This window comes from Lissotriton helveticus, chromosome 6, assembly GCF_964261635.1.
Source record: "Lissotriton helveticus chromosome 6, aLisHel1.1, whole genome shotgun sequence".
NCBI classification, from domain to species: Eukaryota; Metazoa; Chordata; class Amphibia; order Caudata; family Salamandridae; genus Lissotriton; species Lissotriton helveticus.
Genome location: NC_136067.1, coordinates 1,502,780,703 through 1,502,798,023, shown reverse-complemented (window position 1 = coordinate 1,502,798,023; position 17,321 = coordinate 1,502,780,703).

The window sequence follows — 17,321 nt, the reverse complement described above, 5'->3', positions numbered from 1 at the left end:
GGGCTCCACCGGGGCCCGGGGAGGCTCTCCCCGGCCTGGCTAGGGTTCTGTAGCTGGGACCGGGCCCGGGGCTTGAGCTCCGTCCGTCCGGCCGGGCCTGGGGTGCGTGAGCCCCCCGTCCTGCAAGCCGTCAGAGGGTCCGGGCGCTGGGGACGGGGCTCCACCGGGGCCTGGGGAGGCTCTCCCCGGCCTGGCTAGGGTTACGGAAGCTTGGACCGGGCCTGGGGCTTGAGCTCCGTCCGTCCGGCCGGTCCTGGGGTGCGTGAGCCCCCCCGTCCTGCAAGCCGTCAGATGGTCCGGGCGCTGGGGACGGGGCTCCACCGGGGCCCGGGGAGGCTCTCCCCGGCCTGGCTAGGGTTCGGTAGCTGGGACCGGGCCCGGGGCTTGAGCTCCGTCCGTCCGGCCGGGCCTGGGGTGCGTGAGCCCCCCGTCCTGCAAGCCGTCAGAGGGTCCGGGCGCTGGGGACGGGGCTCCACCGGGGCCTGGGGAGGCTCTCCCCGGCCTGGCTAGGGTTACGGAAGCTTGGACCGGGCCCGGGGCTTGAGCTCCGTCCGTCCGGCCGGTCCTGGGGTGCGTGAGCCCCCCCCGTCCTGCAAGCCGTCAGATGGTCCGGGCGCTGGGGACGGGGCTCCACCGGGGCCAGGGGAGGCTCTCCCCGGCCTGGCTAGGGTTCGGTAGCTGGGACCGGGCCCGGGGCTTGAGGTCCGTCCGGGCCTGGGGTGCGTGAGCCCCCCCGTCCTGCAAGCCGTCAGAGGGTCCGGGGCTCCACAGGGGGCCCGGGGAGGCTCTCCCCGGCCTGGCTAGGGTTCGGTAGCTGGGACCGGGCCCGGGGCTTGAGCTCCGTCCGTCCGGCCGGGCCTGGGGTGCCCCCCCGTCCTGCAAGCCGTCAGAGGGTCCGGGCGCTGGGGACGGGGCTCCACCGGGGCCCGGCCTGGCTAGGGTTACGGAAGCTTGGACCGGGCCCGGGGAGCAGGTGTGGCTGGCATCATCCACTACGCTGTCCGCGCGTAGTTTTCCGCCCACCCCTAGTGCTAACACCTTTTCAGAACTTGCCTTGGGAAACTGCTAAGTAGGGATGTCATGTTAGCAATAGTGTAGGGACAGACTAATACTTTTTACCTACGATGCTCCAATGAAGAGGACACTCGATATTGGAGCAGTTATCTTTTGCATCCTGATCCTTGAATTCGTTATTCTGTGTATGCTGCATCATCTTAATTTCACCCGTAGGTTTGGCTTTGTATTAGTCCCAATGTGTTTCTACACCCTCATCTTGAAGTGTTTGTATGTTCAATTGTTCTTGGCTTTGTAATAAATCAAACTAACTTTGGATCGATAGTCTGTGATTCTTTGGAGTCATGGTTCATTGAAACAGTGATGAGTAGATTGGCTAACAACTCTTCCTCCCCTCCACACTTTCATGCAGACAAAAAGAGACATCGGCTGAGAGAACCAGATTAGGGGGTAGATTAGGATAGCGGTTTTTCCGCATCCTCCGGGCCGGCGGAAGCCACCGCCGGCCCGGAGGATACGGAAAAACCGCAGCGGACCCACCAAAGACCCACCGCCACATTAGGATGGCTGGTGGGTCCTGGTTTCCGTCCGCAGCTTTTCCGCCGCGGTTGGCTCACAACCGCAGCGGAAAAGCACTAATATGGTGACGGTGTCTCTCAGACACCGTCAGCCATATTAGGATGCCCAAAAAGAAATGCTTTTCCACGGCGGGTTTTCCGCCGTGGAAAAGCATACGGAGCTTCACTGCGGGGGCCTGTTGCGGGCCCCCTGGGTGAAGGGGGGGTGGGGGGTGCACATGGGGGGTACCTATAGTACCCCCCTGCTGTTGTATGCAGTAATCGGCAGGCACCGCGCGGTGCCTGCCGCTTTCTGCATACAAATGCAATGTATGCATTTTTAACATTGCGGTGGGTGCAGCTTGAAGCTGCACCCGCCGCAATGTTAAAGATTGAGGATGTGACCGCCACCCTGGCGGTCACATCCTAATCTGCACGGAGGGACCGCCGCAGCCCCTGCGGACGGTCCCTCCTACTCTACGGTGGCGGACGGACTCAGGTCCGTCCGCCATCATAATCGGCCCCCTGGTCTAGAACATGGAACTCAGCTTCTTCATTTGCTCTTGTAAAGGTGTCCTTGTTCACAACAGTGCCACGTGATAAAGATTTTCAACCACACTAACTAGATATACAGACTGAAAGAGCAAGTCCAATGCCTGGGGCTGGGTTGTAGCCCCCTATAGCTTTGCTCATAGATATCAGAATATCCTTGTACAGTAAGTCTGTAACAGTCATAGAAAAAAAGAAAAGATCTGCATTTGTAAATGCATTTTTGCATCTGGGGCACCCTGTTGAAAGTAGGGTATCGAATCAATTTCACTGGGGTACAATGCAATCTATACAAAAAATGACACTGTATGCACTTTAAGTTTGCTCAAACTGGAATGGAGTGCATATTGTGATGCATACTGTCAAAGTCTTCCATGGAAATCTCTTTCCCACCAGAGCATGCACTCTTCTAGCATGAGAGCACAAAGAACTATGTTCATTCAAGTGCTCATAAGCTTTTGAAATGGACTTCCACCTGAAAGCTGCAAGAAAGTTCATCCTATCTATCCCAGATTTATCAATCAATCAAAATGGATTTGTCAAGCGCTACTTATCACCCGTGAGGCTAACCAGGCACTGGGGCAAGGCGGATGCTGCTGCTGGGAGTGGGCAGTCTAACAGCAAGGTTTTTAAGCCGATTCTGAACTCCTACAGGGTGGACAAGGACCAGAGGTGGTGGGAGTGGTCGTTCCAGATCTTTGTGGCCACGTAGGAGAATGGGTGGAGGGCGGCGGAGCACAGTTGTCTGTGGTGGTGGTGGAAGTTTACCCTGTAGTTAAGGTAGGCAGGTCCTACATTGTGCAGGTCTTTGTAGGCGTGGGTTAGCATCTTGAACTGGCACCTTTTGTGGACGGGGAGCCAGTGAAGAGTTCGGAGGGTGAAGAGTGATGTGGGCCCTCCTCAGGAGGTTGATAACAAGCCTTGCTGCTCTGTTCTGAAAGATCAAATGCCGGTTGTGCAGCTGGGTGATGATTCTCACAAATAAGGTGTTGCCGTCGTCCAGGCGGCTGGTGATGATGTCCTGGTGATGGTGCATCTGGTGCTGATTGGGATCCATTTAAGGAGTTACTGGAGTATGTGGAGAGTGAGGAAGCAGGCTGAGGACACAGCGTTTATATGTTTCCTCATTGTGAGCTTGATGTCAAGTATGATGCCGAAATTCCTGGCATGAGCTGTGGGATCAGGCCCTCAAGAGTTGTGCTACGGGGATGTGTTGCTCCCGAAGATGAGTACCTCTGTTTTGTCGGTGTTGAGTTTGAGGCAGTTGTTTTGCATCCAGCTGGTTAGGCTTGTTATGCACCTGCAGGATGAGCTGGGTGTCTTCTGCGTATGATATGATGTTCATACCATGGGCTCTGACCAAGGTGGCCAGAGGAGCCACGTATGATTTGAACAGGGTGGGGCTGAGTGAAGATCCTTTGGGAACACCGCAGATGATGTTTTTTGAGCCAGAGGTGTAGGGTGGGAGGCGGATGTTCTGGGTTCGTTCAGTGCGAGAGGCTGCAATCCACTTGAGGACATTCCCTTGGACCCCCACTCGATGGTGTCCTTGTAGAAGGGTGAACTGCGACACAGTGTTGAAGGCTGTGAGGAGAACCAGGAGGATCAGGGCTGCTGATTCTCCTTGGTCTAGGAGGGGCCTGATGTCATCAGTGGCTGTGATCAGAGAAGTCTCTGTGCTGTAATTTGAGTGGAAACCATTTTGGGATGGGTTCAGGAGGTTGTTGCTCTCTAAGTGGTTGGTGAGTTGGTGGTTGATAGCTTTCTCCAGAACTCCAGTGGGAAACCGTAGCAGAGTAGTTCTTGAGTTCTTCCGGATTTGTAGAGGGGTGGTTTGACTTCTGCTTGTTTCCATGGCTCTGGGAAGGAGCCAGAAGTGACAGAGGAGTTGAGGATTGAGGTGAGTTCCTCGGTGATGGCGTTGCTCCCCATGTTGAACATGTCTTTGGAGCAGGTGTCCTTGGATGCTCCTGAGTGACTGGAGCTCATTGTGGAGGTGGTGGTTTGAGTGGTGAGTTGGTCCCACGTAGTGATTATTGCAGTTGAGTTGGTGTCAGGGAGGTTGGGGTGGCTGTGGATGCTGATGATGGATGGTTGGGGGTCGAAGTATTTGTAGATGGTGGTGATTTTGCTGTATAAAAAGTCGGCGAGGGTGTCGCATAGGTCCTGGGAGGAGGTGATGCAGTTCTCAGATGCTGCAGGGGTGAAAAACTCTTTGATGATGCTGAAAAGTTCTCTGCTGTGGTTGGAACTGGCTTTGAGGCGGGAGGGCAGTAAGTCCTTCTTGGCACTTTTCAGTTTTGGTGGTATTCGTTGAGGCCCAGTTTGAAGTTGACTCAATCCTGCAGCAATTTGCTGGTGCACCAGATATTCTCCAGTCATTTGAAGTTGCATATGGAGGTTTTGAGATCCATGGCGAACCAGCTAGCGTGTTTGGAGGATCTGCATGGTTTAGCTGGTGTGAGGGGTGTAACTGCATTCACGCAGGTGGTTTTCCAAGCGCTGAAGTTGTTGACATCCACCTCAATGGTGTCCAGAGGTGTCGAGGGGGATGCACTGAGGGTATTGGTCTATTGGGTACGGTGACCTTACTCCACCTCGTGTGGGGAGTTCTAGTCTGGTTGTTGGGGTTGTTGAGGGTGGTTGAGATGCTAAAGTGGATGATGGAGTGGTCAGACCAGGTGATTTCCGATGTATGGCTGTACCAGGTCCTGTTGCTGGCAGTGAAGATGGAGTCCAGCATGTGCCATGCAATGTGCGTCAGGTCGGTTACAATTTGGGAGAGGCTGAGGTTCTGCATGCTCTCCGTGAGGTTGGCTGTGTTTTTGACGGTGGGGTCGTTGATGTGGAAGTTGAGGTCTCTGAGGAAGATAAAGTTCTTCTTGATTAGCCAGAGGGCAATGAAGTCGGGGATGGCCTCGAGAAGGGGGGGGCATGGCCTTAGCAGTCTGTAGACCAGGGTGCCTCTGATGATGGTTCTGTATCTGGTAAGCGTGGTGGTGGCGATGTTGGGTGCTGATGCTGGGTTGAGCCAGGCTTTCGGCAAGGAAGATGGCGTCAGGGGTTAGGGTGGGTATGGTGTCCGAAATCTTGGGGCGATTTTATGGAGGGATCTGTAGTTGATCAGGAGGCATTGGCTTTATCCTGCCTTGTTAGAGGAGAGCGGTGGCCCACTTGGAAGTGAGCTGAGACTGCAGGGGAAGTGGCATTCTTGGCAGGCAAAGGGTCCTGCTGATGAGCATGAGGATGTGTGGTAGCAGAGGTGGCTGCGGCGCCCGGGGGTTTAGGGCTGGAGTATCGGTGGGCCGGTGGAGATCCAGGGGTCCTGGCGCTGGGTGCAGCTAGATGTGGACAGGCGCAGACGGGCTTGCCTTTGGCACGCCTTCGGCGTGGCTTCGTTGTGGCCTCTATTATGTAGGTTCCTGGGCGTGGGCAGGGTGCTTGGCTTGGTCCAGCGAAGGCGGGAAGCGGGAGGGGTATTGAGTAGTAGAAAGGCCGATTAGCAGGGAGAAAAGGAGGGAAAAAGGTATGTTCATGGGGACAAACGAGGAGGCAAAAAGTCAAAAGTGAAGGCAAAAAGTTAGCGTTAAGGGAAGATAAGAGGAGGGAAAAGTCAAACGAGGAGGCCAAAAGAGGAGGCAAAAGTTAGAATTATGGGGAGAAAGGAGGAGGCAAAAATCAAGCGAGGAGGCAAAAAGAGGAGGCAAAAGTTAGAATTACGGGGAGAAAGGAGGCAAAAGTCAGATGGGGAAGCAAAAGTCAACAATGACGCAAACTTTATTTGGGGAGAAAGCAATAATTGAAGAAATTATGGGGCAAAGCAGAGGAAAAGTCAGTGGAGTTTTGGCGGAGGTTTCGCCTGACTGGTCAAGTGGTACAGGCACGGGCGTGGTGCCTGGTCTGCAGTAGCAGAGAGGGTACTGGCCCAGGACCTGCTCTATGGGGTCACGCTGCGGCCTCCATTAAGAAGGTTCCTGTGAGTGGGTAGGGCGCTGGGCGGGTCCCGTAAAGGGAGGAAGCTGGAGGGGGATCGAACGGGATTAGCAGGGAGAAAAGGAGGGAAAAGTTAGTTAATGGGGACAAAGATTGAGGCAAAAAGTGAAGGCAAAAAGTTAGAGTTACAGGGAGAAAAGAAAAGGCAAAATGTAAGTAAGGAGGCAAAAAGAGGTGGCCAAAGTTAAAATTATGGTGAGAAAGGAGGAGGCATAAGTCAAGCCAGGCAGTAAAAAGAAGAAGCAAAAGTTAGAATTACAGTAAGAAAGCAGGAGGTAAAAAACAAGCGGGAGGCAAAAAGAGGAGGCAAAAGTAAGAATTATTGAGGAGGAAATAAGGAGGCAAAAGTTAGTTGAAGAGGAAGCAACAGTTGGAGAAATTACAGAGCAAAGCGGAGGCAAAAGTCAATGGAGCTGTGGCCGCGGTTCCGCCTTACTGGTCGAACAGTGCACGGGCTTTGAGCTTGGCCTGCAGCAGCAGAGGGGGAGCTGGCACAGGGACCTGCTCAATGGAGTCCCGCTGCAGCCTCTATTAAGTAGGTTCCTGGGAGTGGGCGAGGTGCTTGGTGGGGTCCAGAGAAGGCGGGAAGCAGAAGGGCCATCTAGCAGGAGACAGGCGGATTAGCATGGAGAAAAGGAAAGAAAAAGTTACGTTTATGGGGACAAACAAGGAGGCAAAATGTCAAAAGTGCAGGCAAAAAGTTATGGGGAGAAAAGAGGAGGCAAAAGTCAAGCGTGGAGACAAAAGCTTGAATTACGGGGAGAGAAGAAAAGGCAAAAGTCAAGCAAGGAGGCAAAAAGAGGATGCAAAAGTTAGAATTATGGGGAGAAAGGAAGAGGCAAAAGTCAAGCAGTGAGGCAAAAAGAGGAGGCAAAAGTTAGAATTATGGGGAGAAAGGAAGAGGCAAAAGTCAAGCAGGGAGGCAAAAAGAGGAAGCAACAGTTAGAATGATGGGGAGGAAAGTGGAGGCAAAAGTCAGATGTGGAAGCAAAAGTCAATAAGAAGCCAAAACTTAGCTGAGGATGAAGCAACAGTTGGAGAAATTACAGGGCAAAGCGGAGGAAAAAGTCAGTGTAGCTTCGGCAGTGGCTCCACTTGACTCCACTTGACTGGTCAAGCAGTGCAGGCACAGGCATGGAGCCTGGCCTGCAGCAGCAGAGGGAGAGCAGACCGATGGACTGTGATTTTGCATCAGAGTTACTTCGGTTTTCTGGCACAGCCTCAATGCAAAGTCATTTTTGGCATTTACTAACCCACGCAGACCCATGTGGTGAGGCTTTGCATGGTTTAGTAAATACAAAGTAGCGCACCACCTAGCGCACTGTCGGGTAGGGATTACATAGGTGGAGCACGGGTGTTTGCATGCATCCATCTATTTATTTTGATAGAAACCCAGATTGACAAAGACTTGTAACTCCAAAATAGTTGACCTACCTGTCAGAGGTGTAACGTTGAGAAATATATTTATGTCTCCTCTGTAGCACAAATAGAAAGAACGAATATGCCTCTTTGAATTGTCTTTTGTAGAGAAAGGTATCCTTTCCTGCACAAAATACTGGAACTAGGCAGCAACAGTGTGTCAGCACAAGGAGAGTGCAGAAGTGCTCCACATCTTTTTAAATATGGAGTATTCCTGCTCTCTCCCTTTCACCCAACACTGCACAGTCAGATTCCTTGCTGTGCCCTGTTGCTTGAAACAGCAACACATATGCCCCTTAATCTGTCTTGCACTCAGGAACACTTAATGCAGGTAAAGTACTCCTGAGTTGAATATTCATTTAAGAGTTTCCATGCATTGCTGGGTTACATCTGTTAACTATTTGCGTTTTTAGGGGCAGGGAAAGAGGGTAAATTAAGTTATCCTGCAATATTTCCTCCTGTCAATAAAAATCTCTTAGCACTTCATTAGCTTCCTGGAGTGCAGGCAAATTCTGTCAACTGCAGTCTTAGTTAGAATTAATCTGAGAACCTAGCAACCCACCCCACACTCGACAAGATGATGCTGTTTAATTCTAATCCCATAATACGTAAACCATCCCCTAAACACGTCTGAAAGGCCTTGTGGAATGCATTGGTATATTATAACTGATCTCTGAATAAAATGCTTAATTAACCCCTATCAAATTATGTATGAGGTGGGGACAAGGAATGTGGCCTACGGCCAAAGCTGCCAATTTTGGAACTGGGTAACCAGGTTCTAGTCCCGACCTCGGCTCAACTTCCTGTCATTCTGGGCAAATCACTTAATCTTTTCATGCATAAAACTGTTCGATGTAATCTCGTGTTCATGTAAAGCGCTCTAATGTCCTTGGGTCCAGGTCACACTATATAAAACTGCAACAACAACAAAAAAATGCAAACATCCAAAACAGAGGAGGTATCTGTGTTACTGGGCATGTTAGTTAGGAAAGTGAACTTATTTTTTATTGAGGAGTGGTTTGAGAACAGGGTTGGAAGTATATCAGGAGTGACCATATTACAATCTTGGAGTTTGGTACAAATGCTCCTTTCTTTAATATATTAATGAAACTACTTCCGAGTGGTGGTTGTTCCCGATATTTATCAGATTGTAATAAATCTCGAATTTATGAATAGCCTGGATGATACCAGAAAACTTTGGGTTATTGCCTCCCTCTTTATGGCTATGACTCTGCCCATTGGGAGTTGAGCAGAAAATGAAATCTCCTTACAGTATTATAGATTACTGAAATTAATATACCGTGACCTCCGATTCAGCGATTGGGTGTGGAGTCATCTGTTTTGAGGGTTAGAAAACCCTTTATCTCTAGAGATTCATATAACCTTGACACCACTTACTCAACTGCACTCAGATAACAATGATGCATTTTCCCACTTTATGTTCACTAGCATGAGTAATCATCAACTCCAGTTCCTGGACCAACGGTTTAGCATTTATTGCCAGCACCCGAGGAAGGCAAGTATTGCACCCCCTAAGCCATTGACCGTTAGCACTTTCTGGTGCAAAATTTTAAAAGAAAACAAATTATAAGTATGATTTTTTTCCTTCAAAAAATGTTGAACTCCCTAATAATTTTGCGCCTGAGGCAACTGCCCTTGTACCCCCCCACCCCACACTACACCACTGTACTGGAAGCCCTTGTGGTGAAGACTGGTTGCACCTTCTTGGTCTGGTTTCTGATTTTACCTCTATTACTTTCGGAAGTAGGCGGCCCACCATCTTCCACTACTACCTTCTTTATTCATGATAAAGTGACATGTACTCTACATGAGCCCTTTACCTTCCCTGAAGCGAGATCTTCCAAGCCATTTACTGCTCTCTGTGCCATACACATGTTCTTTTCTGATAATGTTTGAAACTTTTGTCCCTTTGCTTTCCTTCTCCTTCAGGATACCCCTGCCTGAACCTGGATCAAATGTAATAGTATAGAAGCAGAAAGTAGGGGCAGAGGAACTGAGTTGAATAAAAAAGCAAGTATGAAAAAGTGAATCAATATAAAAACAAGCAAGCAGAGGAGAGAATCTCTCACATATCCCAGCTTCCATGGAGTCTTCCTGGACAGTAGTAGCACCCCTTGCAAACAATACCATGGGGTATGAAAAAAGCATAACCATGGTTGCTGCTGAAAGCTGAAGTCCACTGCTCCTGTAATCAGCTTTACCTCTAGAGAGTAGAATGTTGATCCCAGCAGTGTAAAGCCAGTGAGACCAGAAAAGAGAAAGTTTCCACTTACAGAACTGAAGGTCTTTGTAGGGTCCTTCCCAGTGTGGTAGTATGCAAATGACCACACCACCAATGGAGCTCAGAAATGCAAGCCTTTATTCTTCAGATGCAGCCGTTAACTAACTGTATGCATTGCATCATGAACTTTATTAATCACACCAGACACACCCAAACAATTACATCTTTCTTCTACGGAGTCCATCAGGGACCAGAAGAGTCTGGTTATACATATTTTACATATTTACAAGACAGTACATCTCCCCCTCTGCTACATGAAAAGTACAAACATTACTCATATACTTCATAGTTCCTCAATGAGTCGTCGAGGTACTTGATCCAGTCTTTCAGACCTAGTCGTGTGAGGTTGATGAAGCAGAGGAGGAAGGCTTGCCTCAGGCAACAAGGACGCAGCAGTAGGCGTAGGAGGTAGGCTCTCCAGACTTTCAGGTGGGCAGGCCTCACTTCTGACATCTGGAGCCGATGAACATCGAGGTAGGTGCTTAAGGTGTGATGAATCTCTTGTTATGGTCTTTCCAGGACATTGAGAGGTCACCATATGTCCTTTGCTCATCACAACCCTCAGGGGTTTATCATCAAAGAGAGCATCAAACTTACACTTCCGTTTTTGCTTTACTAGGACTCGGTCTCCTTCCTTGAAAACCATTTTCAGAGCAAATCAGCATGTACCAACATAGGTCTTCACTCTGGACTTGTGCAAGAAATCCTTCGAACAGATCTTGTCCACATCTGTTGACCTATGAGTGGTCCTTCGCGGCAATTTGGTACCCTTGGCTCTCACAAATTCAAGAGGGCAGTGTCATGTATTCCTATCGGTTCTGAATCGATCCCCCTATTCCTGACCCTATTCTAGTTAAACAAACCAACAAGTTAACTAGCAGTCAGCCCATGAGGCAGAAAATCCCCATGATGCAGATACCGTTATCTGACGCAGTCACACTACGGCACAGGAACGTGTTATCTGATTAGGTCATAACGCTTGCGATCTAATTAGACAAGCGATATTCCTCCAGCCCCTGATAAGGCATACGGAGTTCTCATAACAAATCAAACCTATGACAACCTGGGCAAAACCCTGCGGCCATTGTTTTGATTTCACAGAGAACTTTAGTAAAGAATGTGCTAACGAGCAAATCGTATGACATCTTTATTGACGTATCTATGTCCATCCTTACGTCAATCTCGGCACCTTAAAGGTATAAATATTACCGATCTTGCCATATGCAAACACACGCGTGGTGACGAGACGGAGCAGCCATACTTGCCGAAGCCGAGAGCAGAGCAGACCCTGCTGGCAGCAGCCCCGCCTTCCTGACGCGCTGAGAGACGCGCTGCTTTCTCCTGCCGAGAATCCAGCACCGGCGTTTCTGGGCAGCCCTCGCAGGCCGCCTGGAATATCGAGACCAGAGAGAGAGATACCATTCCTCATTCATCCTAACTTCCAGGTACAGAACTGAATAACCCCTCACAGAGAATTCTTTAGTTATTCACTTGGCAAAAACAAACTTAACTTAAACTGTAACTTTCTATTCCCGCCCACGTATTAGACTTAGGTCAGGTACACGGGGTAGGCGTATCTAGAAACACCAGTTGAGTACGTTTAGTCAAATGTATATGTGTATGTAAATATATTTTATTCATTCTAAACATAATATGGCTTAGAAACCATATCAATGTTTTTACAGTATTATTTTATACTATTGCTTTTAATGTATGCACTTTACTTAACTATAAGTATTGCAATAATATCGATCCATTTCTCTTGTATGAGAAAAGAGACTGATCAATAAATAACACCTTTTTATTGAACACGCCCGTCTCTTCCTTTTCTCTACATTCTGATGAGACTAAGAATGCACGTACTGACTGAGTAAAATAAATTGCCTTTTGTTCACACGACTCTCGAGATTGACTCTTGATTAGGGGAGAGCAAAGTTGTCATGTTCTATGGTTGTCAGAAACTAAATCCCTTCTTGTCTAATCAGGGAAGTTAATTCCTCCATGAACATTCGAGAAAGTTTCTAGCGAACTCTGAGCTACGCTCGCAAACCCAAAGCTTAAGTCTAGTATCGACAGTAGTAGACCTAGTTAACGTCTGGCCTAGGCCTTTACTGCTGTAGGTATTATTCCAATGCGCAGAGCCTATTGGGAAGATAGGAACTACACTACATGGCGCCCAACGCGTTTGGAAAGGGCGATAAAACTAACGTAAGACATTTAGAGTAACTCAGTCGTGCTTTCTCACTCAGACCCCTTTTCCCAAATACTCCAAAGACGTCTGGAGTGGGTGAAAGGTAATATCCTCCAAGACCTCGCAGGAGGGAACTCCTATGTATGGTTCTTGGTATAGTCAACGTTGAAGGATAAACAGTTCCAAAATATTGTGTATCTAATCTTTGTTCCATAAGAAACCTGATCTGCAAACAAACAAAATAACCTTATTGACAGTAAAATGTCTGACAATGAGGATGAAAGAGAGGCAGTTAGATTAGCAGCTGAAATAGCAGCAGCTGATACTGCAGCACTAGATGCGGACGGGGATATAATACTCATCCCGGTCGCCAAAAGGAAATCTATAACCTTAAAACTTATAGAAAATGGACTGACACCTAGAGGTGGCACAGTCATATTCGTAATTGAGGCACACGAATATCGGCAGACAGAGGTATACTATACATGGATACATTTTCCAGCAGCAAATGCTGTAACAAAGTACTTCCACTATTACAAAATAGAGGTTCCACCCGCCATTTACACTCCTTTCGAGGAGGTGGAAGTACCACTCAAATTCCAAGAGCATTTGCTCTTATTTGATGGCGCCCTAAAACATAACAATCACATCACCAGGCTCGGTCCTTTAGGTAGACCAGGAGCAACGTGGCCGGTCTTAGCCGGATACACACCACACCCAGACATCGAAGGGATGTCTACAGGAGAGCTGTTAATACAGCTAAAACAATTACTAAAAATTCATAGACAATTAGTCCAGTATGTAATGCGGACTTCAACAATTCAGCCAGCGATTAAACTTCCACAGCTGACCCCTCACCAGGGGAACACAAATAAAATTACACCACAGAACATCCAGTCTTGCCTAGGTAAAGTACCGGCTAAACGGGAACAAATACCATTCTGGTTGGCACAGAAAATTACCCAAATAGAGGCGGTGTTTCCTGACACCACCCCGCTAGAAAAACACAGGATTCTGACTATCTGTCTTCCTATGGGAATCGCACCACACATAGAGGACTGTGACACTTGGGGTACAGTCTTTGCTTCCATCTACACAAAAACGCACGGTGTTCCACGGTCCAGAACCTGCTTTAACTCTTGGTATGAAATTACTGAAAGACTTCAAGCAGGTCTCGGCTATATTATTAGCCAACATAAAAGGTGAAGCAGCAAACGTGGCGATCCGCCAGAGGTTAAAAGAGACAGATATAGCAGACCAACCAGCTGAAATTGCCAGAATCATAGAAAAATCCTATGAGGAACTAGGTAGAGACAGTTTAGGTGGAATACCAGTAAAACCGCAACTGACTGAAAGTCCAGAAAAAATATTTTTTAATAATAATTCACCAAAAAAGAACTGGGATGGAAACAAACAATCCAATCCTAAAGAAAAGAAATTCCAGTCCAGAGGAAGGTCTCCTAGGCGAAGGGAAAAATCTCCAAACCGAAGACAGAGGTCACCGCAGAGTGACCCCTCTGGGAATAGATATAACCTTAGAAATAGGGATAATATTAAAAAACCTGATAGATATCAAGACATTGATACACGTCCCTCTCAATCTTTTCAGAATTCCTCGCAGAAATCGGAAAGAAGAGGACGATCAGAACAAAGAGAAGAGCACGCCAAGTCCAAAGACAAGGAACCTGCTCAGCTAAAAAAGAAATTACAATTTCCAAAAAAGAAGGTAGCCAGTATCAAGGTAGTTAACAATGCCGAGAATACTGAGGACACAACTGAAAAACGGAGAGTGGGCTCAGACAATGCTAGACAGTGCAGCAGAAGTGAGCATAGCTCGCAAAGTCCTTATGAATCATCTGGAGACAGTGGACACGAATGAATATCTTCAAGTGGAAACTGCGGACACCAGGGTTAGCAAACCCCACAAGATATACGAGATAACATTACGTATAGAGGGAGATAAGACTAGGAAAATAAGGGGACTATTTTGGGATAATCTCTCCAAGGGCTATGATATCCTTCTAGCTGAAAAAGACTGGCCACCAGAGTTTGTCAGGGAGTGCCCTCATGGCGAAGAAGTAATTATGCCTGCCTTCTCAAATCAAATTCCAATTCATAAAAAATACACACTTGCTAGAAAGTGGGCAGTGGCTCTAGCACCTTCTTTATATAAAAATCATGTAGGATGGGATGAGGATTCTCCTCCTCACAAAATCCAGCTAAAATCACAACCTACTGCACAAAGGCAGTACCCAATTAAGCAAGAAGCTAAAAAACAGGTAAATGAAATACTAGATCAGCTAGAATACCAGGGGGTGATTGAAATTTGCACCTCACAAATGAACAGTCCTTTGTTTCCGGTCTCCAAACCAGACAACTCATATCGTCTAGTTTTGGATTACCAACACCTTAACACATGTTGCAAATCTTTTGCAGTGCAAAACTCACACAGTGCTGCACTAATGAATAACATAGTGCGCAAAAAATACAAAACAACATTGGACATCTCCAATGGATTCTTTTGTCAAAACATAGCACCAGAGAGCAGATATTTAACTGCATTCTCAGTAAATGGCACTCAAAAACAATTCTGTCGGTTAGCCCAGGGGTACAAGAACAGCCCGGGGGTATTCTCAGCGAGAGTAACAGAATTACTACAACTATATGATGATGAAGCATTATCTTATGTCGATGACATTTACTTAACAGATGATGACTTGGAGACTCACTTGAAAAGAGTGAACACCATAATACTTGGGTTCGCTGCAGAGGGTTACAAATTCAACTTTAAAAAATCCAGAATTGCCCATCTAACGGTCCTATTCTTAGGATATGAGTTATCAAGTGAAGGCAAAAGCCTGGCTGACAATTTCCTAGAGAAATGTGCCATACTCCAAGCACCTAGAACACTAAAAAACTTACAGTCGATTCTAGGATTCCTAAATTTCGGAAGAACATACATTGCAAATTACGCAGAAAGGGTCAAACCCCTTTATGATCTAATTAAACCAGACTTTAAAAGATCCAGTTGGACTCAAATACACACAGAAATTTTGAGATCCCTACAAACAGACATGCTAATTAAAACAAAATTAGAAACACGTGATAACACACGCAATCTTGTGATTCGAGTCATCCCAGGGAGATGCGGATTCACATACCTGACCTCTAATGAGGGGGAAAAGGTACCAATTGCATTCAAATCACACTTGTACACAGAAGCTGAACAGCAATTCAGCAACAAAGAAAAAATTGTTCATGCAGTTCAAACCGCAATAGCTAGAGAAAAAGACATAGCTGACGGTAGACAGATCACAGTCAGAACAGCTGAATCAGCCTTTGAGGCATTAACAACACCGTGTAATTTACCAACAACAACATTGGATCCAGAATGGTTACAATGGGTAAATTCAATCACAACGGACAAAGTATACTACTTCTTTGATCCAGAACTAGAAAAATTGAAAAATCTAGCATATGAAGAAACATATCCTCTGCCAATCGATATTCTGCCTCTACGACATTACGCCTGTGTAATCTATACAGACGGACATGCTCAACCCTCCGTTTGGGGAGAACAGGCATACAACCCCACATGTGAGATTACAAAAGAAGTGTGGCGCGGAGGTAAACTAAGAACTCTATTAACAAAATCACACTCAGTAGAAACTAATTCAGAACAACGAACTGAAATAATAGCATTGAAAATGGCGCTAGATAATGCGGATCGCGAATTCCCGACACTTATAGTGTCAGATTCATATTACTGCGTCAAATCAAACAACAAGGATTTGCAGACATGGATTCAAAACGGTTACAAAGATGACACAGATGCACCAATAAAGCAGAAACTGCTCTGGGAACAAATAGCTCTTTTACAAAAAGAACTACCAAAGACTCACGTGACACACTCACTGAGTCATCAGCGTGATGGCGTTCACGTTGTAGGGAATTCATTGGCTGAAACAGCCGCAGCGGCAGCCACTAAATCGGCTCCCGTAGTTCGAAAAAAGCGTACATTAAAATACATTGACGGTGAAACAGTGCTGGCGGTGAAAACGTCATCAAAAGGCGACTGCTCAGCGTTACCGATCAACTATCCACTCAATTATACATACATAATCGATGCAAACTCCGTCCCTTTTGCTCGAATCCCTGGAGTGGGGGATAGAGTGATTCCAAACATGGACAGGAAAAACTTGTTAATCGCAGACGCACACATGGGCGAGGGTCTCAGACACCTTAAATTAAAAGATTCTCTGGAAGAATTACAATCACGGTACTGGTGGCCAGGCATGAGCCTGCGTCACACCATGTTTGTAAAACACTGCCCAAACTGCAATAGAGATCGCAGTGGGGAGAGAAAGAGTTTGATACCTCGTCGTATTACGGCAGATAATATCACCAGTAAAAAGAATGGCTTGCGATTAACATATACAGGCTAGTTCCACTTATAATGTAGATCACCAGCACTCGGCTGACGTCCGGACTGTTATACAAAGATTTGCGAGTCTAAATGGTATATACGCTAAGAGCATGCTACGTTCGACCATTGTTTTCACTCAAGCCCACCAGCCTGGGGGGAAACATGGCCGAATGAGCACAGTCCAGCGGGAATCTTCTCACTTCCTTCCTGAGGGTACGGGATGGTGTAAAGAAAAAACCAAGGCATAAAGCAATCTATAGCGGAAAGGATATTAGGTTCGGGAGCTGGGTGGGTCAAACATCTAATAAGTGTCCAACGTAGTCTCAATAACTTGCCAAGAAATTCTCTGAAGGGATTCAGTGCGTACGAATTATTATTTGGAACTAGGATGATTATCTCTGACATTGATAGTCAGACTTCAGTGGTGAAAGAAAAAAGCTTTGATATCAAAGACCGTTTGGCTATTTTACAGGACTTAAACAAAACAAGAAAAGACCTGAGCAACATAAAGTTGAAACAATAGCCAACAACCACTGAAGAACCACCACCTGTCCCAGCAAGACCTGTCTGGATTCCAAAAGTCGGGGATCTGGTCAGGGAAAAGATCGCGGTAAAGAAGGAATTTGGGCCTTCTTACAGAAAAGCAGTTCCAGTCTTGTCTGTCAACGGGACAAGATCAGTTGTACTACCGCCACTTGCTGGTAAAAAGGAGAACCGAGTTGTATCCATCGACCTGGTAAAACCACAACATGTGGCCGATAACAAACAGTAGGCCAAGTGGACTCCCAATAAGTAGCAGAACACCAAGGTTTGCTACGAGTACAGAGGTCCTAACAAAGAGGCTCATCACATTCGAAACGCCTACAGAAG